General features: G+C 39.2%; 1 protein-coding gene across 5 annotated transcripts in view; it reads left to right on the top strand.

Annotated features, from left to right (window-relative positions):
* ARHGAP6 (Rho GTPase activating protein 6) overlaps positions 1-27,919 on the top strand; it is a 485,829-nt gene that overhangs the window by 258,437 nt on the left and 199,473 nt on the right. The window contains exon 1 of one of the 5 annotated variants that reach the window (XM_061178427.1): positions 19,428-19,552. The exons of the other annotated variants lie outside the window; for them this stretch is intronic. The gene's annotated coding sequence lies outside the window, so the exon portion shown is untranslated. Of the gene's footprint in view, positions 1-19,427; positions 19,553-27,919 lie in introns of those variants that run through there. 5 annotated transcript variants of the gene reach the window in all.

Below are 27,919 nucleotides of genomic sequence, written 5' to 3'. Positions count from 1 at the left end.
AGATTCAGGATATGGGTCAGAAATTTGGGATCAGAACAACACAGCCACTAATGCAAGGACCACAAACAAGAATCAATAATAAAACCACATAAATGTTATTTTCAGTGAGTTTCATACTCACCCTGGATTGTTTTGTAGAGATGGTAAAGGAAGAAAGAGTTAATATCCGGGAAAGCCCTTTTGTAGTCTTCTTAACTTGATCTTAGAATAAGTCTTTTTTTTAAATTGAAGTATAGTTGATTTGCAATATTGTGTTAGTTTCGAGTGTACAGCAAAGTGATTCACTTGTACATATATATATATATATGTATATATATATATTCTTTTTTTGGTTCTTTTCCATTATAGTTTATTACAAGATATTGAACATAATTCCCTGTGCTATACAGTAAATCTAGAATAAGTCTTGACTTTAGAATTCACTCTGAGAAGACAGTAGGCAAACCATCACTATCCAAAGGATTTCCCTCATTTGAGATCCTGAGTTTTGTCAAGTCACTTTAGATCAGCAATAAAATCCCCTTGAGAGTTTCCAGATTTTTCTCCACAAGGAACCATGAAGTAGGCTGTTTATTTGTGGAACTCCCAGTCCTGGTTTTTTAGAACTCCTTCCTTTGCTGACCTAAAGATAGCCTGCAAAAAAAGGCTCTTAAAAATACATGCTTTATTGATTTTGGAATGTTCTGGTAAATGCTAATCTGACTCATGTCTTTTACTTAGGGGTGGCTTTGGCTCAAGCCCCAAAGTGATTTTAGCCAAGAGGAAATAGAAAATCTAATAAATAATGTAGAGTTTACATATCCAGACACAAAATAATAATTATTGTTGCTAATAATATGACTACAGATGCCACACCCACCTCTTCATTTAGGTAAATTCCTAACAGACAGATCCAAGTGAAATTTGATATAAGTATAAGCTTCTTTGGACTTATTATTTTTGACTTTTATTACAGGTGCGTTTTCATTAGTATTTTTGGTTAGTTTCATTTGTACTTTGATTTGTTTTGGTAAAAACTCGGTGACTCTTTAGTGACTTAGGAAACAGTTTAATAACTATGCACATCCATGTTTCAGATTCATAAACACAAGTGATTATTCTGAGAATATCCTTAGAAGCTACATCTTTTGTTCTAAGATGACAAAGCTGTATTGGCTTTTGTTGTACATATAACACATGCTCATTGTAAAAATGTCACAACAGTAGAGAAAATTAAAAAGACTGCATTGTAGTAAGAAAAAATTCTGTGCAGGGTCCATATGATATGCGTATTCCTGCCTTATTGTATATGGACATCAATGAAAATGCGCCAGTAACTCACCAGTGAAGAGCCAGCCTTCACAAATACAGCTCTATGGAATTTTGTCTGAACATAAAAGCATTCTCTATATAATAATCATTAATTTAGTATTTAGTTAACAAAAACCTTTATATCTATCTGTTTGCTTATTTATCTTTGTGTTTGGGGGCATTGAAAGGTTTTTGAGGATGATCTGGATGTCCCAGCTTTAAAACAAGTAAATGAAGACAGCTCCATTCTTTCCTTCTACGGTTGGGAGAAGTTTTAATTAGCTACTGATGTTAATTGCTTAGCCCATTATCTTTCCTATGGTGGTAGGCTTTCATGAAATGTAGCTAAAATCTCCATCACCTTCACCACCATCATCATCTTCTTCATTATTACCACCGTCACTACCACAACCAACACGATCACCACCATCGTCATTACTATCATAAGTCTTACTATTTTACCTTTTGCAGGCAGAGACATTCAAAGCCATTTCAAATTATTCTATGAACATAGGGATTATCTGAAAACCATTGTGGTTCCTCTGCTTAAACGTTTGTTGTTCTATCTTGGAGAACTTCATTATTCATTGAAAAGCCATACCAATTATTATAACAGGATGGTAAAACACACTATAAAAATAAAAGCCTTAAGAAATTTTGCTCACAGAATTACCAAGATATTGATAACATGTGTCCACTACTTGCTGGTGGAATAGATAAAAATGGAAAGAACTGGGTAGGGATGTGAATGGCATCGTCTTAATACTTGGTTCAGGGATGCTAAAGGGAGCCATGTGGCCATTTCTGTCTACATTCTTTCAGTGCACCTCTTTCTGCCCTCTTCCCCATAATAAATTATTGGTCACTGGCCATCCACTTAATCTCTAAATTGCAGAAGTTTCTCTTATGTAACATTATTTTTTACTTGTCTTATTCCTAATTCTTCATCTTAAACATAAAGAAATAAAGAGCACCAGGAGACAGTTAACTTTGTCATCTCTTGCCTCCCAGGATTAAAAATAGCTGTTGCTGCAGTGTTTGGAATAGAAAAGCTTAAAAGAACCTTATATACAGAAGTGGTTCGTACAGCCTTCTCTGCTGAATTCATGCCAGGAGATATTTTTATCCTGTTAGGAAGTAACTAACAGCATTATTCAACTCCGCCAGCCTCTGTAATGCATATCTGACAAATGCTTGTGATTGTGTGAGAAAGTTCTGTACTCCTCCTGGTGGCAAAAGAGAAAAACTAACAATAGAGCTGCTTGTAGGAGAGTGTTGATAGGTTATGAGATACGTAAATGTTGCCTTACCCTTTTAGCCAGTTTCTTGTGAAATTTTTGTCTCAACCCCTCAGGTTGTGTTTGCTCTTCGGACAACAAGTGATTTTTATTTTCTAAGGTGATTGGGATGAAAGAGATTTGACAAACGGGCATAACATTTTGCTTTAGAGACAACTTGAGAAACACAACTATGTCTTAAATCAAGATGATTTCAGGATCACAACAATATGTTCAGCATATTAGTCACAGAACTAGATTTTAAGCCTCGTGACTATAGAAATAGATGTTGGGCTTATTTTGTTGTTATTGCCTCTGAACACTAATTTCTCTAACTCAGTAGACAGAAATTTACCCTTAAACAGAGTTTGGAGGATATTGGCTCATACAAAGACTGTCTTTTTAAAAAGCGTGGTCACTACCCCTTATCGAACCCAGCTTGGGAGCCAGGCCCCATGCTACACGATCACATACATCCTGGTTCAATCAGTCCTTACAACAGCTCTGTGGGGGAAGGACAATCCCACTCTTGATTTAACAATTTGGTCACTGCTACCCTGAATCACATGGGTAGTAAAATGGTTCAGCCAACTTCAGATTTTTTTTTTTAAATTGAAGTATGGTTGATTTATACTGTTGTGTTAATTTCTGCTGTACAGCAAAGTGATTCAGTTATACATATATATGTTCTTTTTCATATTCTTTTCCGTTATGGTTTATCACAGGATACTGAATATAGTTCATGTGCTCTGCAGTAGGACCTTGTTTATCCATTCCATATATAATAGTTTACATCTGCTAACCCCAAAATCCCACTCCATCCCTCCCCCACCCCCAACTCAGATCTTTTTTTATTCAGGACGCATCCCCTAAGCCACTGGTTCTCAATGGTGGTTCTCAATGGAGGCAATTTGGCCCCCTGAGGCCATTTGGCAGTGTCTGGAGACAATTTTGGTTGTCACACCTGAGGAGGAGCTACTGGCATCTAGTGGATAGAGACCAGGGATGCTGCTAAGCATCTTACAATGCACACAACGGCCTGGCAACACAGAGTTATCTGGCTCCAAATGTCGATAGTGCTGCGGCAGAGGAAACTTGCCTTAAACTAGTGCTACTCAAAATGTGGTCCATGGACCGGCAGCATCTGCATCACTTAGAAGCTTGTTAGAAATGCAGAATCACGGGCCCCATCCCAGAACTAGTGAACAGGAAACTCTGGAGGTAGGGCCCACGAATATGTGTTTTAACAAGCCTTCTAGAGCCTTCTTGCACACTCAAGTGGGACAAGCTGTGCTCTAAAACACCAGGTCATTCTGTGTCGCGTTGAGCTGGACACAATGGTATGGTTTCCTCATCACTTTCCAGTGTTCCATTGTCAAATAGAAGTTTCTCTTCAGGCATCCAAAAGGGGAAAGTCTGGCATTTACTAGGAACAAGTGTGACTCATGGGGAAATCAGCACAGTTACAAACCCAGGAACCGTGCCCAGCTGAAAGTCTAGGGGGCTCTTTTTTTCCTGTTTTCTCAGCCTAAGGAGGGAAGTCTTGGAGACTCAGTCCAGGTTTAAAAAAAAATGTCAACCTAGGCACTGGTTTGGTTTGGGGTTTGATTATCTAAAATTAGACTTACAATTGAATTTAGTAAAACCCTTCTGAAGAGGATAAGAGCCACAAAGTGTTAAATCGCAAATTACTTTGAGTTTCTGATTTACTGACAGCCCCCAAACAGATCTTCCACTCTTGTATGTGCGTTTTTTGAATCATGAATTGTTTTTCGGAGAGCCAGTGGAATAATTATTTTGATCTGGGTGTCTCTTCAAAAAATTGCTCATTACTTGGTATTTTATGTGATTTTTGTTGAGAATACATTACAGGCAAGAATGTATTGTAAAGAATAAAAATGTCAGAGAAAACGTACATGTTCAGGTAGTTTGTGCCGCAGTGCCACACCATTCTCTGCCTCATTCCTTAAACAACACTGCTGTAACCTAAAAAATAACATTTATTTAAAATTTGAAAAAAACAATATCCTCTAATTGAGTCATTATATTGATTGACTCCTTTGATTTCAGAAGGTTAAAATTTTTGTAAAACCTAGAGAAGGTTTTCTAACTTGTCTATTTTTTTCTTTGCCATCTATATTACGGTTAGAAAAAAATGAATATTCTCCTAAAGTATTCTGTAAAGGTTGGCTGCATTGAAATCATCCAGGGTGGTAGACGAATTCCCTGCTCCTTTTCTACTGGGATCCAGATTGAGTATCTGGGATGCTCAGAAACCACATTTTTTTTTTTTAACATCTTTATTGGAGTATAATTGCTTTACACTGTTATGTTAGTTTCTGCTGCATAACAAAGTGAATCAGCTATACGTATATATATATCCCCATATCCCCTCCCTCTTGCGTCTCCCTCCCACCCTCCCTATCCCACCCCTCTAGGTGGTCACAAAGCAATGAGCTGGTCTCCCTGTGCGATGCGGAAACCACATATTTAAAAAATTTTTTATTGGAGTATAGTTGATTTACAATGTTGTATTAGTTTCAGGTGTACAGCGAAGTGAATCAGTTATACATATACATATATCCACTCTTTTTTAGATTCTTTTCCCATATAGGCCATTATAGAGTATTGGGTGAAACCATATTTCTTAAAACAGCTAAGTTTAGGAACTAGCACTAGAGCATGAGTCTTCAGCATCAATAATTTCCTAATGTGAAGGAATCAAACTGATGCATCTTAGTTATGGTTATATTATTTTGGTGGCAGAATATTTACTGTAAATATCTTATCCTGTTGTTAAGTGGGCAAAAGTATAAATCATTGAACCCACAGGCTAACATATATGTAGAAGTTCAATAAGGATAAATCCTTATTGAATAAAGGATTTAACAAGTGAATAAAGGATAAAACAATTAATTCACTAAGCCATTTGTATCATCTCTGTGCAAGGTTGCTGTGACTTTGCTAAGTGGAAAAAAAAAAAAAAAAGGCCAAGCCATGTTACAGCCTGAGGATTTGGGGATAGCAGCATCACTGATGAATTTAATCTAGAATGATCGTTGATCAGGCACTGCTAAGGAAGGCTGGGAAATAGATGCAAAAGTTTTCCAGATAAATGAAGTTTTACCCTGTACGTATGGACTTCCGTTTTCCTCAAAATTATTAGCTTGGAAACCTAAAAGTGTGTGAAGCGTCGTTTTGAGAAGTAGCACTGCGCATCTACCCTACAGCCGGAGCTGGGCGGAGCCGTGACTAAGCCACCCACTTCCGGCCTTTGAGAGGCCCATGCTGGGGGCACGAGCGTGGTGCGTGAGCCGCCCATCACAGAGCAGCAGAGTGGGGGGTAGAGCCTGCTCTGCGTGAGCACAAAGGGCAGGGAGCTACAGCAGGCCGTTCTGAGCACGGAGGCCTCTGAAGATGTGTCTCTACTCCCTATGCATCCGCTTCTCCGCTGTGGCTGTTACGGAGCAAATTCTGCTGTAATTGGGAGGTCTTCAGAGAGTCTCGAGGGGTGTAGGCATGTCTGCAGAGTCCCAGATGGCTCTGGACAGTCCAGCTCCTCTAACCGGTCTTCCTCTTTGCCCTCATCCCTCGCTGTCCGCCAGCCCATCTCCCAGACTCCTCTGCTTCGCTCTGAGGGCAGAGTTTAAGGCCGCCACAGGAGACCAGAGAACCGTGCTCATTAAGTAACCTTAGTTAGAAACACGGTATGAAGCTCATCAACTCTGGCCAGAGGGAGTCTCAGAGCTTCCCTATCTTGAGAGGAAAGTTCATTGGAAAGCTTTGGGTTTACTTCCGGATTTGAGATTCTCTTCTGGATAGTTCAAGCTCCTACATGACAGACAAGCAAATAAGTGGAGACATTTCAGTCATAGTTTTTTCAAGCACCCGAAGGAATAAATATTGCTATTTGTTGTTAAAGGATTTTATTTGTTAAGGCTCATGGTACATATTTTTATTTCTGGTGAGAATTCACAGAATTGTATGCTCTTCAAGAACCTAATTTGTTTGCAGATTCCTCCTTGTCATTTTTGAAGAATTCTTGTAGACTCCAGAGTCTGGGATACTTTATCTTTTCCTATGCCAAACTTAGCAGTGACTAAGAGACAATGCTGGGGAACCCAAGTGACAGAGTAAGAAAAACAAGGAATATTCTTAAGAGCTCTTGTCTGTTTAGGTCATCGCTCCAGTGTAAAAACAGTGCATTGGATCAGGGGTATCATGGCAATGAAACAGGACTTCCCTACGAGCTTTTCAGTATCTTATGCATTCAAAGGCTCTACAACACATAACATGGAACTTATCATGAACCCTGGGTCAGAGGCCACTTGTACTCAGATGGGACATGTTTTAAGAGAGTTAATCCGTGGAAAATTTATGAGAAAGATAGATGGATGTTTTGTTGTTTTACTAAAAGGAGTCACTCACTTTTTTTCAAGGACATATTTTCCCCTCAATCCTCAAGTAAGTCACTAGAGATCAGCAGCTCATTTGTGTAGAGTTTGGAAGGCAGGAAAAAGGAATGCTAAAACGTTATCCATGCTTATTGATCTATAGTAAAGGTACAGTGTCTCTGAATATTATAATTTAAGGCAAAAGGACAGTGAATGATCTAGAACCAATGATTAGCAGCAAGATTTTACTTTTGTACAGGGCTGTAGGGTTTATAGACTCTATTATGTAACAGTCATATTAACTATTCCTGCCTTGTGGGGTGAGGAGAGCAAGCAAGCATTATTAGCATCTGTTTATAGAAGAGAGAGATTCAAGGATTTACCAAGATCACACCATCTAGTAAGTGACAAAGCTGAGGTAAGAAGGAAGGCCTTTGATTCCTTTTTATGCTCACTTTCAGGAAATTAAAAACAAAAGGCATGCTTCAACATACTTTTAATTCTCTGATCACCTCTTTGTGTCTTTTTTTTAAAAAAGATTTCTGGTATTTGTAATACTTATTTCCTTCTTTTCACTCTTAAATGAAGACAGTCGTAATGTGATTTTAGTGCTGGGGGTTGGAGCCTCATATGAAGCAAGGATCAAGGTTGAAGGCAAGGCAGGGAGTGGGAGAAGATAATGTGAATTGGGGATTCACAGTCAGCAAAGTAGCAGTGTTGCATCTCTTTGTGCCTTTGTGCCTTCCTTCCATCGGTTCTGGCTTTTAAAGACCCTTGGGATTAGATTAGGGCCACCTGGATAATCCAGGGTAATGTCTCCATCTCAAGGTCCATACACTTAATCACACCTGCGAAGTCCCTTCTACCAGGTTCCAGGGGCTACTGTGTGGACCTCTTTGGAGGGCTGTTACTGTGCCCACTACATCATATTAGTTAACAGATGAGTTTCTGGTACTGCTCTCCCACCACCTTCCACCAGGTTTGTGAGTATGTGCGCATGACCATCTCTTTATTTTCTTCCTTCTGTATTTATATATATATATTTGTTTTTTCATGATGTATCACTATTTATCCCTTTTTTATGTTCTCTTTTCCCTTTGCTGTGTATTTTTTTCCCTTTATTATTACAATTCTTTTCCCCTCCTCTTTACCATTTTGTTTGTATTTCTTATCCATTTGGCTATTTATGGCTGTTTTGGACTTGTTTTATCTTCCTGTTCTTTCCTCTGTAATTTAATTTTCTTATCACTTTCCTTTAAGCCCTTTTGGTCTCTATTTTTGTACATCATTGACCCAATCTTTTTCTGTCCTTCTTCAACTTCCCCTCCTAACCCTTGCTCTCATCCAGAATTCTTATCTCCATGCACACACATTGTTTCACTTTTGTGGCTCCTTCAGCCCTGACTGTGCAGTTTATACTTAGCAGACAGGATAGGTGGGGAAGCAGACATAGCAGGGAGAAGCCATTGGTGCTGAGAATTACAACCTAGGCTTGTATAGGTCTGCCTTAGAAGGCCCCAAGTTCTGCGTCCAAACTTGACCCTCTGGAGCGCCTGCTAAAATCTCTTAGGGAGACCTTGACAGAAAAAAAGTACATAGTTATTGATTATACATATGTAAATATATCCATGTGTTCAATAAGGAGGGTCAGAATAGAATTTGGAGTGATCTGAATTATTTAGTATGGATTAAATTATTTTTGGTGTAGATTTTACTACTTTTACAACAATGACAAGCTTTTAAAATATAAACAGTCTACATCATTGTTTTCTCAATTTATATTTGTTTATTTTGTATAATTCTAGTAAAGTGAGCATTCGATCAGCTGCAGAATTTTCATTGATGGATATTGCCGATAATAATGTTACTGATAATGAAATGGCATTATACATGTATAACTGAGATTCTTAGTCTTTTTAGACCACAGACCTAATCCATACAGAATAATATCTAAGTTATACATTTTCTCTCCATAGAAATGCTCATACATAAAATTCTATATCCATTTTCAGGAGATTCCATTCATAAATTCATTGTACAAGTATTTACTGAACACATACAAAATGAACAAAACAGAAGTACTGTTCTAGACATGATGGATACATCAGTGAATAAAATAGTTCAATACATCCCTTCTAGAGATTACACAGAATAGGGAGATTGACAACAAATCAATAAGTGCATAATGTGCCAGATGGTAATAAATAAGAGGACAGAATGATGGAGCGGAGTTGGTAGGATGCTAAGGGAAGCTTTCTCAGAAGGTGATATTTCATCAGAGATATGACATAATGGAGGAGCTGATATTTAAAGGATGAGTCAACCATTGTAACATCTGGCTATCACTTAGGTTCCTGTGTGGCAAGTCAGTTTGGACAGTCAGACAAAGCCCTTTTTGTCTGTTAACGTGAAGAGCAGGTTTTAACGTAATTTCTTACACATAGCCATGAGTAACTAGAAATTAGCACATTCGGGGAAGACATACTCTTTCTAAGTTATTTGGTTTTCCAATTTGACTAAGCAAACGTATGATTAGCCATTGAAACCGTAGCTCCAAAGGTGGTATTAGATTGCCCACTTCTGGGGAATTGACAGAAGAAACCATTGCAGATAAATTTTGAAAGGGAAATTTTTAAAATCTGACACCTTAAATTTTTTACAGCATCTAGATATACGGTATTGTCCAATAGCAATGTTTGTGATGCTGGAAGTGTTTTATGTTTTCTCTGTCCGGTGAATAATCTTCCTTAGTGGTTTTCCTTTATAGCCACCAAGCCCCTATTGTTTGAAACACCCCAAGGGCCAGAAAGACCGAATCTTTACCCTAGAGACAGGCTTTCTTAAGATCTAAATGGTGGCTCCCAAGATCCTGGCCAAGTAAGCTGCAGTCCTCCTGGATCCAGTTTTGGATTTTACAGCTGCTCTGTCTTGGGCTCACTCCATGCCTGGTACCACGGAGAGGGTGCCTAGACTGTGGTGACTCTGTGAAAAAGGGCTTCTCTTGAAACCCCAGTGCTTTGCTTCAGCAGGGCCAAGCTGTAGAGATGTTTCCTCAGGCTTGTGTTTGTATCTTTGGATAATTTCCATGGGTTATTGGCCTTGATTCTGGTACTTTATGTTATATAGCTGAAAGGCAGATAATTGCTTGGTCATTGGAATATTAATCAGAAGGGCGGCTGCTGCTATTTCTGTCGAATGCCGGTCAACTTAATCCTGGTTGCCTTTCCTAGAGGAAAGAAAAGTTTAGTTACAAACACTGTGTTTTATTTTTCATCATTCAGAGTCCCACTGCAAAGGAAATAAATCACAAATCAAATTTACCTCACCAACATCCTCAAAGTATGCCCTTCAGAATGTCACTTTTTTTTTTTTTTTGGTAGGTAGCTTTTCATAGTAAAGGCACAATTCCTTTATGTTATTTATATGCTTGAAATATAGGCTTTCTGTTTTCCAAACCCAGAGACAAGGATTTAATTTTCAAAATTAAAGTTCTCTGGTCAAATGCTAACCCTTGTGTTTTAGAAATCTGGGTAAACGTTGCTACCATTTTCTTTTCTTTCTTGCTTTATTCTTTCCTTTTCTTTCTTTTTTTTCCAACACTGTCTTTATTATAAACTCAAGAGAGGGCTAGTGATGTGGGTTTTTTCCCCCACAAAGTGGAGAAAACATGATCTCCTGTTTTACATTTTACTTTTTATTTTACTTATCAAGCAGGAATTTGTTGGGCTGGTTTCTCACCTACTAACTTTCTAGTATCCTGGGATTGAGGATTGGCTACCACACCTCTTTAAAAGGTCAATACTGATGGGCAGAGATTTAGCATTCTAATTATAAAAAGTAAATGGAAGTAAAAAAATTAGAAAACATTCATATAAAAATTCAGAACATTAGAACCTTTAGTTTCACGTTTAGGAATTTGTGTGAATAATTTTTTTCAGTATCTCCACATGGTAAGCATTTCTTGAGTAATTTTTTTGCACCTGATAAGGAAGAAAGGACTAAAGCAACATTAGCTGTCTTGGCTTTTGAATTTCCAAAGTCTTTCCTTAGCTTTTCAATACAATTAGAATTGTAAATCATTGCTCTAATTAAGTTATTAATAATTTCCTAACTATTATTTAAGATGCACATGAAATGAGGTATATGAGATTAATACTCTAAACATGGAGATTTTAAAAAATACAATTCTTTATCACTACCCACTTATATAGTTATATGTAGTGTATAGTTAATCACTGATTCATTAATCAGAAAGTATTTGTAGTAAGAAAAATAATGTCTAGTTGTATATGTTGGAAAGAGGTAGTAAAAGTGGTAATAAATAAATATAGATATTAAAATACTTTCTGATTTATGTACTTCATTTATTTAGAAAAATATACTTTTGTTGAATTTCCCATCTGATTTTTATGACGCATCTAGATATTGTGAAAATAAAGCTATAGCAGATACTTGAGAGCCTTTGGAAGGAGAGAGAAGGGACATTTCAAAAGTAGCTTGGCCGTAAGTTGCAAATTACTTATGGCAGATGGTCTTGTTTCCCTTTTTGTTTTATCAGATGTAAGTATTCATGTCTTAAAATTAAAAGCAGGACACAAAGATAACTCTTTTCTCCATTTAAATACAATTTTTCCTTATTGGCTCTAGGTCCTCAAGTAATTATACGTTTGCATTGTTTAAAAATATATAATGAGGTACATTAAATCTAGATTAAGATGATACAGGGGCATTTCCTATGTTACAGAGGAGTCTTTTGGATGAATTCGTCTATTCCAAATTATTATGTAGATACTTAGGATATGAGCATAACCTCAAGTCCTAGTATTTACTTTACGATATACTTGCAGAAATCAAAGATATTGAATATCTATGTTACTACCTGTCTTTTCCCACTTGAATTCCAATATGTAAAACTAGGCATTATCTTTCTCATAAATAATATTTGATTAATTTGTTAGTGATTAACTATATACCAAAGGGATATCGGTAGAGAAAATTTTAGCAAAAACTTCTTTGTACTAGCTTTTAATGCCTCTATTAAGGATTATAATTATTTTAAATTATTAAAGTTGTTTATGAATTCTTCAAATTAAATCAATTATTTGTCAGGGCAAGTTTAATTTTTTTTTTTGTAAAGTACATAATATTTTAATTAGTTAGGGCCAGATAGTAAGTATTTTAGGTTTTTCTGGGCTTATGGCCTCTGTTACAACTCTGCCATTTTAGCACAAAAACAGCCCTAGAAAATACATAAATGAATGTGTATGTCTGGTTCCAATAAAACTTTATTTACAATAACAAGCAATGGGCTGGATTTGGTTGATGGGTCATGGTTTGCCAGCTGCTAGTTTAGAGGATAAACAGCTGTGCGCCTGTAGAACTAATTTGTTGAGAGGAACACTTGAGTGAACACATAAAGTTTGATGCTGCCCATGTCCTTGCTGCCCATTCTTTAGGAAACAGCCATCCCTCCAATAAGATAATGGAAATGTGCTGGAGATTTCTCTCTGTCTACATGGAGACCTTCTTAAGGAATTTTTGAGATTTATGCACCAAATAAGATCTGTCAGTGCCAAGTGAAACCCTGGTGGAAAAAATGTTAACTCTACTTATCTTAATAAATATGTCCCCTTTTTCGGTCATTCTGATAGTTGGGCCAGTGTTTATTACGAGCATATTTTCTATTGTAGATTTCCTTTGAAAATGACCTGTCATCAAGGTGCCAAGGTGCTCCTCTATCTCAGGATGGAGCATGATTAGCCTGTAGATAGTGATGGGCCTCAGGAAACATGCCCAGGTAGTTCTGTGAGCGCTCAGTAGGAGAGCCCTTTTCTTGTGTTCTTCATGCCATAGGTACTGTGCTCGTCAGGTGTTAAATAATGATAGAGAAGTATAGTCTACAGTGAGCTTTGAATTGCAGGAGGTAAAAATACAGCACATTGTGACTTCAAACTCAACATCCAGTTTTACGATGACCAAATAGTCAGAGATGAATTTTCTAGTGAGAGAATTATCCAAGTTTCTGATCTCACTTTTCCCCTTCCATTGTTGACTTTACCCAAAGAGAGAACATTGGTCCTACATTAGGACTGACATCAGAGGAAAGGGAAATGTTTATAGCTGGAGACGACCTTAAAGATGAGGAAGAGGATAATGATTTTGAAGACGACAACAATGATTGTGACCCCCATCGATTTAAATAGCAAGTTATTGTTTACGAAATGCTATTTCAATCCTATCACTTTATGATAGTTAAAACAAAGATTCCGGTTCTGTGACTTTTGAAAGGCTAAATGAAAGAAAGTGAAACTGAAATACTTGGAATTTTGCCTCCTGATACAGTTAGGAAACAGAGGAGACAAAGTTTAAACCAAGACCTAGTTTGAAGAGTCTGTTTGTTCAACCTCCCTATTTTTCTAATATTCACTGTTTCTTCTGCTGGTAATACTGGGTTTTAGAATAGTATTACAGTCAGATTGCTCATGGCTGCCACTGTTGACACATGCAAACTAGGGGAATCTACCCAGTGCCAACTGAACACCCATGAACTGGAGTTTATCACCAATTTTCAGCTAAATGTTTGTTCCTGCTTTCCTGTGGATCTGTCCAAACTCTGATTGTAACTCCTGCGTGTACTGACAACTTGATAATTTAGCATACCCAAAGGTCCATTTTTAAGGAACCATTCACAGTATGACTGTACTCATTATCCTCTGATGTTTATCTTAACGAGTACCTTCTATTGTTAAGCTTTGAATAAAATGGAGGAAATGGCAGGGAAGTGCTGGATAGAGTGGAAGAGGGAAGAAGGCAAACCGCACTCTGATAATTATGATGACAACAGTTTCAACTACCACCATTTTTTAACATTTACAATGGGTGAGGACAGGATTGTTTTACATTTATTATCTCATTTCATCCTCACACCATTCCCCTGAGATAGATATTATTCTTTCTATCTTACATATAAGAAAATTGAGGCTTAGAGAGATCAAGATCACACAGGTAGTAAGTGACAGAGGCAGGATTTGACTTCAGTGCTGTGGCGTCCAAAGTGCATGCTCATAAGCACTAAGTGATACTGTATCATAATGGCTGGTCTCTACGTTGTGGTCAATTAGGAATACTTGCAGACCCTCGCCACTCAATGTGTGGCCAATCAGACCAACAGTATCAGTATCACCTGGGAGCCAGTTAAAAATGCAAAATTTCTGTTCCCATCCCAGACTTCCGGAATAGAATCCAAATTTTCAGAACAGCCCCGGGGGATACATTGCACTTTAAAATTTGAAAAGTGCTGGCTTAGACTTTTCCTGGACAATCCCTACTGAATAGTTTGAAGGCCCATAGAAACACTTTATCATCAGGAAGGGGACTGAGAAAGAAAACCAACAGAAACAACTGCAATGTACAGGAAAGGTTTCACCTGCTTCTGAAATCCGCATGTAGAATATTACAGAGTGGCTCAAGGGAGCCCAGGGGAATAGTGGATACAGTTTCATTCAAACCAGGACACTTAGGAAAGGGAAAGGGTCACTAGCAATAATGACACTGGGACATTGGGCATAAACTGGAACAGCCCTAAGCAAACTGGGACATATGGTCACCTCAATTATAGCACCTAAGTCTTTATGGTAAGAATCCATGAAAATATTAGGATTCTGTATTCTGTAAAAAGTGAAAGTAGAGAGATGGGAAGTTTCAAGGCTACAGATTTTAAAAGGGTGACAATTACTTGTTTATTAAATTATTTTATTCCACAAATATGTATTAAACCCTTTCCTCCTTTGTCTTTTTTTTTTTTTTAACGTAATCAATGTTATTCTCCTTAAACCACAAAACAGAGCCTTCGGTTGTACAAACATCACTAGTTACAGTCTCGCCAGGAGGTCCCGGCTGGGGAGGGGGCAGTTAGCGGCCAGAGCTCCTGAGGGGACCTCTTTAAAATGCTAACGGCCGGGTTAAAGGACTCGAGGCAAGGGCGGTGGTGGAGGTGGCAGGGCTCCCACCCCAAGTCGCGGGAGGCAGCCCGACCCTCTAGGAGGGCCCCGGGCCCAGGCCCCCGCGCCCCGGCCGCCCGGCGCGGCGGCTGCTGCGCAGTGCCAGCTCCTCGGGGCCCACGGCGCCCGGAGAAGGCCTGCCCAGAAGCACCATGGCCACCTCTCCATGCTCCTCTGGCAGACCAGGGCTCGGAGATGGTTCCAAGGACCTCGGCTCCTCAGCTAAATCTGGGCACAAGCGTCCCGGGGAGGTGCGGGTCTGGAGGCCGAGGTCTTCCAAGGGGCTGGGTGACGGGGTGGGCGCGGGCGAGGGCGCCGCGGCCCGGCGCTCCAGGGGCCCCGCTGGCTTCGGCCCTCCTGAGACTCGCCGAGGACCGACCATGTGCGCGCGGAGGGCGTCCCGCTCCGGAGACTCCATCCCGGCCGCCGTCCACGGCGCGCGCCGCCCGGCCTCCAGGGCGCGCCGCTCCGCCGGGGACAGGGTCCGCTCGGGCGCGGGCAGCTCGGGCTCCGCACGCGCAGGCGCTCCCGGTGGCGCCGCGCGGCCCCGGCCGTCTCCGTGCGGCGGCGGGGCCCGGCCAGGCCCGGGCAGCTCCTCCTCGGGCTCCTGTCAGGTATTTTTATAGGCTGTGGGGCTCCGGAGGTGGACATGGCTCAAGGGTGCCATAGAACTTAACAGAATAGGTAATACTGTATCCTTTCAGCTTGACGACAGCAGTATCAGGAAACATGATGTTACAATAAGAGTTAACCTTACGGGAGTCATAAATTGAAAGCGTCTTTGTTCTTTTTCAATCTTGTATCTTAAGAAGTGATATAGTCTAACATTTTTTAACTTAGGAATTTTAAAACAATTTTAAACAAATTAATGGAAGGTGAGTCCAAATGTGATAATTAAGGCAAGTCCGGAAGTTGGTGTTGGAGGAGGGGTAAGAATGCCGTTTTAGATGGTAAGAAAATAAACTTGCCCTCTCTAACGTATCACCTGGATCTTCTGGCACATATGGAACCGTGGGCCAAATGGGCCATGCTGGCAATTTGTACACATGTAAGCTTTGGAGTTCATTATCTTTTGTGGGTTTCAGAATGGAGTATTTATCCTAAGAGTTTGTCTACCCTGAGCTGTACCTCATAAAAGTACAACGTGTGCATCTCTCATGCTGAAAAATAAACAGCAACCTCATCTTTTGTAAACAGTAATGTAATATGCTTAGTGAGATTTACAGATGCATCCGTTTAGATAAACCATAAGAATCCTTTTTTTTCTTCTCCAGAAGCACCACTTTTTTTCTACTTATTTTTTTGAAGTATAGCTAATTTACAATGTCATGTTAGTTTCAAGTGTACAGCAAAGTGACTGAGATCTATCTATCTATCTATCTGTCTCCTTTTTCAGATTCTTTTCCATTATAGGTTATTGCAGGATATTGAGTATAGTTCCCTGTGCTATACAAGAATCCTTACTAATAATCAGTCCTCATGCAAGACCCATGGACATGTATACTACATAGGAAATTTGTTTTATGACCACCACGCTTTTCCAGCACCTAGAACTAATTCCAGCACATAGTAGGAAGTCAGTTAAAGTTTGCGGGATGAGCAAATGAATCAAATGGCATTTCAGAGATGCTGAAAGAGGAAAGCACTATTCATCGTTGCTATTTTAGTTTTTTTCTCAGAGTGCAGAATTGCTCCAAGGCAGTTCACGTAGATAGTGCCAGATCAGTACAGGAAACCAGGAAGGAGAGGGCAAAGACTGACCTTGTGGCTTTGCCAACTGTCTCTTCTATTCTTGTTTTGTTTCCTTCATTTGGAGAAGCAGATGTGCCTGCCTGATAGGATGGAAGCCTGAAAGCTTCAAGATCTGGAGGTAACAACATCCTGGTCTCTCAAACTTCCTGGGTGAATCATTGGCCAGCCACAACTATAAGATTTATCACTTCCAGAAACCCAGCCCCATCAGTGCTCTTATGAAATGGGCTTATGATCCAGAACAAGTAACAATAATTGGCAAATTATAGACAGCCATATTGTTTATACATAATACTTCATAAGCGTAAAACAAGCTAATTTAAAGCTTGAAATATTCCTTTGTTACAGAGAGTTCCATTTGAAAGTACTGGATCAAATTGTCCTGTGGTAAAAGATCTATGAGAAATGAGATTCGAATAAGCAGCACAGGCCCCATTTCCGAGGTAAAGATATATGTCTTCCTATCCAAATCCCATGCAATCATGCTTCCTCAGGGTCCACTCCAAATAGTGTCATCTCACTCTCCTCTAGCTTCAGCTTCTCCTCTACACACTTAATTATCTGCTCATATCAAAACCTTTCCTTGATCAAACCTCTCCTGAAAGCCACCTCTTCTGTTTTTTTATAGCTAAACCTTGCATAAAGGTAGTTTATACTCAAAGCTACTTCACATACTCATCTCTATTCACTCCTCAACCCTCTGCCAGCTGGCTTTCACCCCATCACTCTCTTGAATCTCCTTTTTCCAAGGTTACAGACGACCTCATTACCAGTTCAGGAAGATGAGTCCTTATTGCATTTAAGCTCTGTGGCCTTTGAATCCAGCTCTGTTTCTCCCTGACAACCTCTTTTCCTCCATTTTGCGCAACTCCTTTATTTCTCCTCCTACCTCCCGAGGCAATACATCGTGATCTCCTTTGCAGGCATCTTTTCCTTCATCTGTTCTTAAACACCTTTCCATCTCAGCCCTCTTCACTTATCACTGTATACACATTCCCTTCACCCTGTCTTTTTAAAATTAATTTTTATTGAGGTATAGTTGATTTAAAGTGTTGTGTTAGTTTCAGGTGTATAGCAAAGTGAATCAGTTATACGTATACTTATATCCACTCTTTTTTAGATTCTATTCCCATATAGGTCATTACAGAGTATTGAGTAGAGTTCCCTGTGCTATACAGTACACGCTGTTGTTAATTCCATGGATTCTGCTACCATTTACATTGTTTCAGGATCTCTTCTGTTGCAGAGAACAGAGGCATGCTTGGTTATTTCAGATAGCAAAAATTCATTGTAAAGTTACAAGAGAAGGAATGTAAGAGGAGAAAAACATCTTAGCCCTTGGGAGAACTGCAACACCACTCCAGGCAGAACGCAGAAGGAACTCATCACTGTGCAAAATTTGAGTCTTTAGTGATGGTGGACATTTACCAGGCTGTAGACTCAACTTCACCCACTCACTCACTATTTCCGTCTCTCTCTTTCTCTCCCTCCCTTCATCCCTCGCTCCCTCAATCCACTCTATCTTTTTTATCTCTATTTTATTTCTTCTCTCTAGTCTCTAATATCTTTTCTCTTCTTCTCTTTCCCTCATGGTTTCTGCTCATTTGTGTCATCTTCTGCCTCCTGCTTTCTGCTCTTTGACTACTCATAGTTCCTTGGTGTATACACTTTATTCTATAAATTAAAACATTGCTGTAATTTTTATATTTGCCTTCTGGAACTAGGTGGAATATATATGTATGTACATGTGTATAAATGAATGAAAGAAGGAGGGAAAGAAGGGAGGAATGCAACTTTGAACCAGATCTACTCATTTTATCTTTGTGTCCTCAGTGGCTGCCGTGATATATAATAGTTGCCAGTTATTGAGCACCTACTGTATATCTGACATTATGTCATTTATGTATATGTCTGACCTTCACGTGCTCCTAAAAAGAGATGGGTATTTTCTCCTTTATAAAAAACATATAAGGAAACTGGGACTCTCAGAGACTAAATCACTGGCTCTGGATCACCGTGCCAGAAATGGTGAAGCCAAGATTTCAAAACTGTTACGTTTTATAGGAAATACTTGATAACCTGAGTAAATGAATGCAATATGGTTTTCTGCATTCATTTTAAAATAAAACTAGCAGTAACCAAGGTGTATTTTGATAATAGTGATTGAAACAATCACTGTTACTTTGGCCTTTTATTTTATATTGTTTGGTCTTTTATATGTCTAGAATTTTTAGCTTGTGAAAATATAGACCAAGAGGGAGAAATAACTATCTTCGAATTTGGAAAGCCTGTTGGACAGGTTGTATGAATTAGAAGGGATTCAGCTGCAAGTAACAGAATGCTCCCTCTCCAACAGAATGAAACAGCAATGAAATTGCAATCTAACATGATAAGAAATCCAGAGTGGCGTGGGATCCTTGTATAGAGTATTAGAGTGGGAGGTCTTTCTCCCTGCAGGCTCTGTCCTGCTTTGTGTGTTAGCTTTGCTCTTAGGCTAGTAGCAGGATTGCTGCATCAGTTCCTAACATCATATTTAGATACAACAGTGACCGCAGGAAGAAGTACAGGCCCCCTCTTCCTTGTCTCCTTCCTAGCAGGAGACTTTCCTAGAAGCTTCTGCATATCTCATTGGCTGAAATTGGGTCACATGCTGTGGCAATGACTGCCGGTTGCTGCCCCTTCTCTCTGCCTACCTTTCACTGCCTCCCATACAGCTAATTGTGACCATGTGACTAAGTCCCCGCCAATGAGGGCTTCCTGTTGGCTGAAGTACAGATGTCCTGTCCAGAGCCCAAGCAGCCATGTGGGACCCGAGGCAGCAGAGTGAAACGACAGTCAGGTAAGCTCATGGGAGCCTCGGCCCTGATGCCGTTGCAGGGCCCCAGGCTGCCTAACACCTGACTTCTCTTCCCCCAGAGGGAATTATACTTGCATCGTATTTAAAGCCACTGTTATTTTTATTTCTTGCTCTTTTTCTAATTGTTATGCAATGGAACTTAATCTGATATCCATTTCCCTTCTTAAAACAGTCCTGGCAAATGGAATAGTATAACCGCAACTGACTAAAAATATATAATGAGGATCTGTCGTTGGAACCAGGGATTGGTCATCTACCCTTTATCACACGGGGGAGGGTCGAATAGCCAAACAACATCAGACCTCTGTTAGGAAGCAGGAGGGAGGGGGAAATGACTGTTGGGTCGGCAACTAACAGAGGCTGCTAACCAAGTTAAGTAACTTTCCCAAGGTCATGGCTAGTTATTGGTAGAAGAAAAATTCCAACTCGGGTTGTCTAAAAGCAAGTTCAGTGGACTTATCTTTACCAGCTGAGTTGAGTTCACAATTTGTCACTGATATTATAAAGGAAATTCATACATATCTGGAATTTGTATGTCATTGATATTATAAAGGAAATTCATACAACATCTGTTACTTTATTAATTCCCTCTTACTAAGATACAAATGGTTAACAGTTACCTCTGCGTTGGTGAGAATTATATACATATATGTAAATGTTACATGCACATGGAAAAATGCCAGGCAGAGCAGACCACCTCAGAGTTATGTACTTGGCCAAGTAGTAACGTGAGAAAAATTTGCCTTGCTAATGTTGTTTGCCTGAGGTAAATATTGAAATAGCATGTATTCCAAGCACGGGACCTGGGCAGAGTGAGGTTCGAGGTGAACTGGGATTGTTTTGAGTGGTGGAAGGAAGGCAACCCTAATGTGTGTTTGTGGGCTTTTTAAAGTTTGGAGCCAGTTTGAAAAATAACCCACGTTGCACCATGCATGTGGCTTTCCTTGTCAACACCATCCTGCTGCTGACCCTAGAAGTTTCACTTCCCTTAACATACTTAACATCCATTTGGGGATAAGGCATAGCACTTGGATTTTAAGGGTGATGGCCTCGTTAGCAATTTGTGGAACTCAGTAGCCATCTCAAAAAATCAAAGCCAGTCGGAATGACACTGCTCGAAAATCTTGTACCTCAACTTTATTTTATATGGTTTTTTCTTCTTGTTTTACGAGGGCCTTCAAAGTGAAGTATCAGAGGGAATGTATTTGTATATTTCTCTTAGTCAACTAAAAAGGTGGAAAAAACATTTTGTGTTTGTGGATGGTATTTGTATAAGATTCAAAGGCAAATTTTATCTGTGTGACTGATAGATAAATTGCTAATGGTCTTCGATCCCATTTTACAAAATGGATTTTACAAAATGATTTCACTGATGCTGAAGGAGGCAGGAGAAAGAAGGCAAATCTGAAGTCTATAATATCCTTGGAGAGCATCTTCTTAGAAGACAGGGGAAGGAATATTTTTTTAAAGTGTGAAGCAATACGGTGCACGGTTACAGTGTTTAATACTGCTTATGCTAAGGTGGTTAGGAATTTTGAATGCACTGAAATATGGTGATAGGAGGTTTGGTACTTATACACATTTTGAACAAGCCTTTTATTAATAAAGGTTAAATGAGATTTGGAGGTTATATTGACAATACTTATGAGCAAGACCGTTTGGTTACCTTTAACCTTCCGTTAAGAGACATTTACAGAATTAATTTGTTAATTATAAATAAGTCCCTCTTACTTTCTAATTGTTTCTTCTTCTTTTATTCTGAGTGATTATGTGTTCCTGAATATTTTAAAGCAAGGTTGCATATAAAAAGTTTTTTCTCACATCACTAATTCGGATTGGCCCATTTGTATTATTAATCAATGGAGAATTTACCCATTCTGTTATATACAGAATTTTTCTAAATTAAGATGAATTTATTTTTAGGAAGATAAATACCTAGGATTTAATTTTGACTTTCTGCAGGACTTTGCATTAAACTGTTGCTAGACATGAATGGGTGACCTTTATGATGATAAAATAGAATGAAATATCCAAAACTGATTTTTCTCTTATAAAAAGGCAATAGAGTTACTAAATTGTAGGAGAATTTGCAGAAGAATTGAGATCATTCATGGCTATCTGAGGAAGACAATTAAGATATAGTTAAGAATAGAGTTATCATATGACCTAGAAATTCCACTCCTGGATGTCTTCCTAAGAGAAATAAAAACCTATGTCCATACAGAAACACATATATGAATATTCATAGCAGCATTATTTATAATAGCCAAAAAGAGGAAAGAATCCAAATGTCCATCAACTGATGAATGGATAAGTGAAATATGCATATAATAGAATATTATTCAGCCACAAAAAGGAGTGATAAATGCTACAACATGGATGAAACTTGAAAACATTATGCTAAGCATAGAATCCAGACACAAAAGCCCCATACTGTATGATTGCATTTATATGAAATACCTAGAATAGGCAAATCCATAGAGAAAGAAAGCAAATTCATGGTTGCCAGGGACTGGGGGAGATTGGAATGGGGAGTAAGTGTTATTGGGTATGGGTTTCTTTTTGGGGTGATGAAAATGTTCTAAAATTGATTGTGGTGATGGTTGCACAAGTCTACAAATATACTAAAACCCATTAGATTGCACACTTCGGTGACTTTTATGGTATGTGAATTATCTCAATTTTTTAAAAAGTCATAGTAAAGACCCAAGTTCGAGAAAAAGCAGACCTGGTTGGTATTTCTAGCTCCTCTGTCCACATAGCAGATATTTATTAAGCAAATCACTGTGTCCCTAGGTCACTGCTGGTCATGACTTGTAGGATGCCCAGTGTAATCCCTGGGCTTTAAGTGACTTCTTAGCACAGAGGGGAGATGCTGTGTGTCATTCAGGCAGTCCTGTGCAGCTAGCCAGAGAGACCCCATATCTGAAAATGCTACAACTTTGGGGGAAGAAAGGAGAAAAAATACTACAGCTATTTGAATGCAATGGATAGAATTAGAAGTCTGATCAACTAACCAAAAGACACATCAGATTTGGAAACCAATAAAGACATGAGCCAAATCATGAGAGTGTAGGGTGCAGATTTCTTTAACTCTATCCCTCTTCTAACTTGAAAAGAGAATTTCCCACCGACTGAATGGGAGAAAAGCCAGGAATCCTGTGAATCAGAGCCCCTTGGATTTCATCCATCCCCAGTGCTCTGGGAGTGATTACGTCCAATGATGAACTAATGTCTGTAAAGAATGATGCATTGTGTATGTATCTGTCATTTTGATATTAATTATAAAAGGTGACTAAAAGAAAATGACTTCCCAATTCAGTGCAGTTTGGGGGTGGGTCATAAGCACAACACCATTGCAATTAAAATCCACAGTGAAATACTCAGAGACAGCAGGAGGGAAAGTGGTGGCATTCTCAGTTGGCCTGAACTATCATCTACTGGCAGGTAATATAGCTGTGATGAAATTCCCCAGCAAAGAAAGGTGAAAACGAATTCATTAGAGGCACAGTCTCAGTACTAAGCACATTACCAACATAGCAACGAAGAGGCACTGGGGATATTTGAAGATATACTCCCTCTAGCAAATACGCCCTGCAATAATGTTTTAAACTTGTTTAACGCTGTAGCATCATTTTCCTCATTTCTGGGTCAAGGCAACGTGAATATTTTATGTTATTTAATTATGTGCTAAATTCTCAATTTGCTTTGGTATAATTTAACTATATAGTGATTAGATGGATGTAAATCTTCTAGAAAGTTTTATTAGATATTAAAATGTGCACATATTAAAATATATATGCTATATATCTTAGAATATTATATCAAATAATTATATTAAATCATTACAGTATTGAAGCACAGTCTAGCAAAATTCATTAATGTCCCACCAGACATAGAAAAGTATAACAATGTTTTTCAAAAGACAAAAAAATTAGCAGTGATGAAAGTATTTAAGAAAAACCCCCCATATTGACACTATGTTATTTTGCCACAAAGCAGCCAAAACCATTTTTATCATTCTGACGTCAAAATACTTCCAATCAGGTTAGAGTCATGTACCCTAGCGAAAGCAGTCAAGCAAACAGCTGCTTTGCCAAACTAGAGTTTCCACTGTTGGCTGATTATTCCTCATTCTTTAACCTGAATCCCTTGGAGAAAAAGTGGAGAGTTAACCAAGCAGCAAGTGGTTGGTGAGCTCCTGCCATGTACCTAGTACCTAAAGTGTTGTAGGGAACGTGAAAAAACATAAGGCATCGTTCCGTTCTTCAGAGGGCATGGATTAGCCCATAGGATGCTGGCAAAACTGCCTTCCACTCAATTGTCTTCAGCATAGGACCAGCCTTAAACAAAATTCTAAAGTTTGGTTCAGGCCTTTATTAATTAACATGAATCCATTTATCATGGAGACTACACCACCCTGCTACACACCTCAGCCACCCAAAGCCATCAATAAACTTCTCTCTCATTGCTAAGCCTCCCCTTATCCCTTAATGAACCCCTGCTTCTTCTTCATATATTTCACTGAAACAATGTAGGAGAATTGAATCACAGTGGTGGGACCTCAAAGGTCATGTATTTGGCCTCTCACCCAAAGCAGGAGTCCTTTTTCGCCATATTGGGAATGGATGACCAAATGGTTATCTGCATGAACCTCTGAGTGTTAATGAGCCCTCTTCCCCCTAAGTCACTTATCCTTGGGTAAATGTTTTCTTTAGAAAGAGTCTCCTTGGGAAAGGCCCAGGCCTACTCCTTGGAATTCGCATTCAGTCATTTCAAATCTGCTCTGTTGAAAGATAGGCCAGATCTGCTACTGAATCCACCTGGTGGCCACTCAGATATTTTAAGTCAGCATTTCTCATACCCCACAGTCTCTGCCACTCCAGACTAAACAGCCTCGATTCCTCTTGTGGACTTCAAAGGTTTATTAAATGATGGTATATCCAGAACCTTCCCTTCCCCATCCACACTGCTCCCTTCAGGGCTTGCTGGATGGGTCAATATCTTTCAAAGGTGTGGCCTCCAGAACAGAGTTTGATGCTCCAGGGGTGCTTTGACCTGGGTGGAGTCCATTGCATTATCATTTTTATCAAGTTGGATTCTAAAGTTCTTTTCATGCTGCCCAAGTTTCCATTACCTCGTTTAGCACTTTTGTCAGACTTCATTTGAGCTTAGTGGACAGTCTAAGAGCTCTACCTCTTCCTCAAATTGCTTCTCTATCTCACATTAATTGTGTTACAATTTAAAAGCAAACCTCTCTAATTTTTTGAATCTTTTTATTTTAGTCTCATTCTAAACTTTTGATCTAATTAAATTATTATATGTAAGTTTAAACTGTATTTTAAAACTCTAATTCTCTCTCCTATTGTCTATTCTTCCTAGCTTAGTGTCACCTACAAATTTGATAAGCATGACTTATACCTTTATGTAAGTTTTTGATGAAGATGTTGAGACAGGTGGGACCAAGTGCCTGCCATTGTAGCTTTGCCCTCTTTGTTAATTAGTACCTGATATTCATAGTTCTTAAGTCTATCTGAATGTATAACCATTTCTGCTACACTTTATATCTGGTAAGTTTCCAGAAAAATTTGTCCAGTACTTCACTGAAATTGGTCATTTACCTAAACCTTTTGGGGACAGGCTCCATGGTAATGGGAGAAAAGTGTGTTGATGGTCTGTGGGGAAAACATATTGAGGCTGATACACTATTGGGGCATCCCTGTATATAAAAGAACTATATATTACTGTGTTTACCTTTGAGTTTACTCTACCATAGAGCACATTCCTTTCTTAACTAAAATTCTGTAATTAATAGTCATCATTTCACAAGAAACGATGATGATGGTCGTGGTGGTGGAGGTCATGATGATAGTGATGGTAGTGGTGGTAGTGGTGGTGGTGATAATGATGGTGATGATGGTTATAATGATAGTGATGATGATGATGATGGTGATGGTGATGGTGGTGGTAGTGGTGGCTCCTTCTAGATGCCAGGCTCTGTCTTAAACACTTTACAGTTATTATCTTATTTAATCATCACAACAATCTTGTGGGCTAGGTGTTGTACACTGACCCTAACCAGTATGGACATTCACCACTATTAGATTCTCTTTGGTAGATAACGGAAACCACTAAAGAAGTGTGAGATGGTAAAGATTACCTACTGCTCCAGCATTATCACTATCAGCTTTTATGAAAGACCAAATTCTCCCATATATATAACCATGTATTAGCCAGTTGGCACCACAGATCCAACCTGTTTTGTTACCTTGACAACAACAATAAAAATGGTAGGTGCTCTGTCCTTTCAGGTATTCTGAGCATCTCTTTGCATGAAAAGTTTACCTGATGCAGCCACAAAAGATGATTGTCTCATTAGAAATCCCAGGCACTTCATTGGAGAGGGTGCGCCACTTTATGGGCACACCCTCCTCGATGATGAGGTCAAGGAGGGTGACCAGAAAGTGCCGAAAGGAAGTGGAACAATTAGGGAAGAGGGAATGGAAATGTGGGGTGAGGGGGCCACTTGCCACATATTCAAACTCATCCTACACTGGGTATGATCAACTATCAAGAAATAGGTGTGGCCCTTGGGACAACTTAGCCCAGGTTGACATATCTGCCATCCATTTTTTTTTTTTTTTTAGTATAGCGTAAGCATTACTGTTGCCTGAGACAGATTGCTTCTGGTCAAACGACACTTGCAGATTGCTTCTGCATCGACACTTCTAAGCACTGGTCAAGTTGGGTAAATTCCCTGAAAAGAAGGAGTTTAGTTCTCAGAGTGACTTGAAATTAGAACTTTTTTCCCCATTGTTTTTATTTTAAAATACTTTTGCCTGGGAGAAAGCACTGTGTGGAATGAATACCTTCTTCTGTCTCCACTACACCGTGCAGGTTAACCTAACTTGGATGCGGAAATTCTTTCTTGACGTCTTTCCAAGTGCCTTAAGAGAACGCTTTCTTGGGGGGGCTTACCTCTGTGTATTGATCAGACTGAATAGCCCAAGGAGCTGTGGCTACCCTGGAGGGCAGATTTTTGTTGAAATTTGTGCAGTGGTGCAAAGGATCATGCTTTTCACAACCGAAGCAGATGTGCATACTTGTAACTTACCTTCAGTTTGGAAACATGTTAGTTAGTGAGGCAGTAATTTCTATCAATAATTAGCTACCCACAGGTGGATGTGGAACTGAGTATGCTTGAACTCATTAATACACTTTGAAGGCATTTTTCAAGTGGGTTAAGATCCACATTGTATGAAAAAAAATAGTCTGTATACATATACACAGTATATATACATCAATCTGGGTAAACATAGGATGTATACGTAGTGTAAAGTATACATGTGTGTGTTTTTAATGAATTTATTTATTTATTTTTGGCTGCGTTAGGTCTTTGTTGCTGTGCGTGGGCTTTCTCTAGTTGTGGCGCACGGGCTTAGTTGCTCTGCGGCATGTGGGATCTTCCCGGACCAGGGATCAAACCTGTGTCCCCTGCATTGGCAGGCAGATTCTTAACCACTGCACCACCAGGGAAGTCCCTACATATGTATTGATATATTGATATTTTATATGCCAACTTGAAAGATCATTCTCAGGCATTTATTTTAAGAAATAAACCTAAATCTGCTCTTACTTCATTTCAGATTCTCCATGGGTGCTAGAATATTTTATCCTTTGGATGGTTAAGTAAGAAAGATACAACACCTGAGCTGAAGTGTCATTTATGGCTCTCTACTGGAGAATTAAGGGAGCTTATTCAGGTGTGCTGAAATCTCTCTTCTGGTCCCCTCCCTGGAAGACAAGTCACTATAGTGAGCCTGGTCCTTGTCTGCCCTTGCCCTTTAATTGACGACCCTGATCAAGTGACTTAAGAAGATATCAGATTTGGAAGACCCTCTGCTCTGTCATACACTACTCTGGTCTCCAGTGGTTCCTGTGCTGTCTTGAAGTAAATAATAAAGGCCTTGGCTTCCTTTGCTCCATAAACTGAGGGTATACAGGATGTACCTGCTTCAGCATGACCATTGCTTCATTTGGACTGGTTAACCGTGTGTGTTTTTAAGGCACGTAGGCTGTGAATATCCTTCGTTTCCTAGCAGATTACAATCTGCTAGTGTAATCATCCGACATCTCATCTGTTGTCTTGTTAGCTCTGTGTGTGTGTGTGTGTGTGTGTGTGGAACTATTTGAAATTGTAATTCATCAACTTGTACCAAATTCTCTTTGCCATTGGTGAGAGCAGTATCCTTTGCACGAGTAAGTCTCACTAATTTAAGAGGACTACTATGCAATAGTGAGTTTCTCAGTTGATTTGAGCATGATGTTACTTAGGTCCCAGGTCTAATC

This window comes from Eubalaena glacialis, chromosome X (assembly GCF_028564815.1).
Source record: "Eubalaena glacialis isolate mEubGla1 chromosome X, mEubGla1.1.hap2.+ XY, whole genome shotgun sequence".
Classification (NCBI taxonomy): Eukaryota; Metazoa; Chordata; class Mammalia; order Artiodactyla; family Balaenidae; genus Eubalaena; species Eubalaena glacialis.
This window is presented reverse-complemented; position numbering and strand designations above follow the sequence as displayed.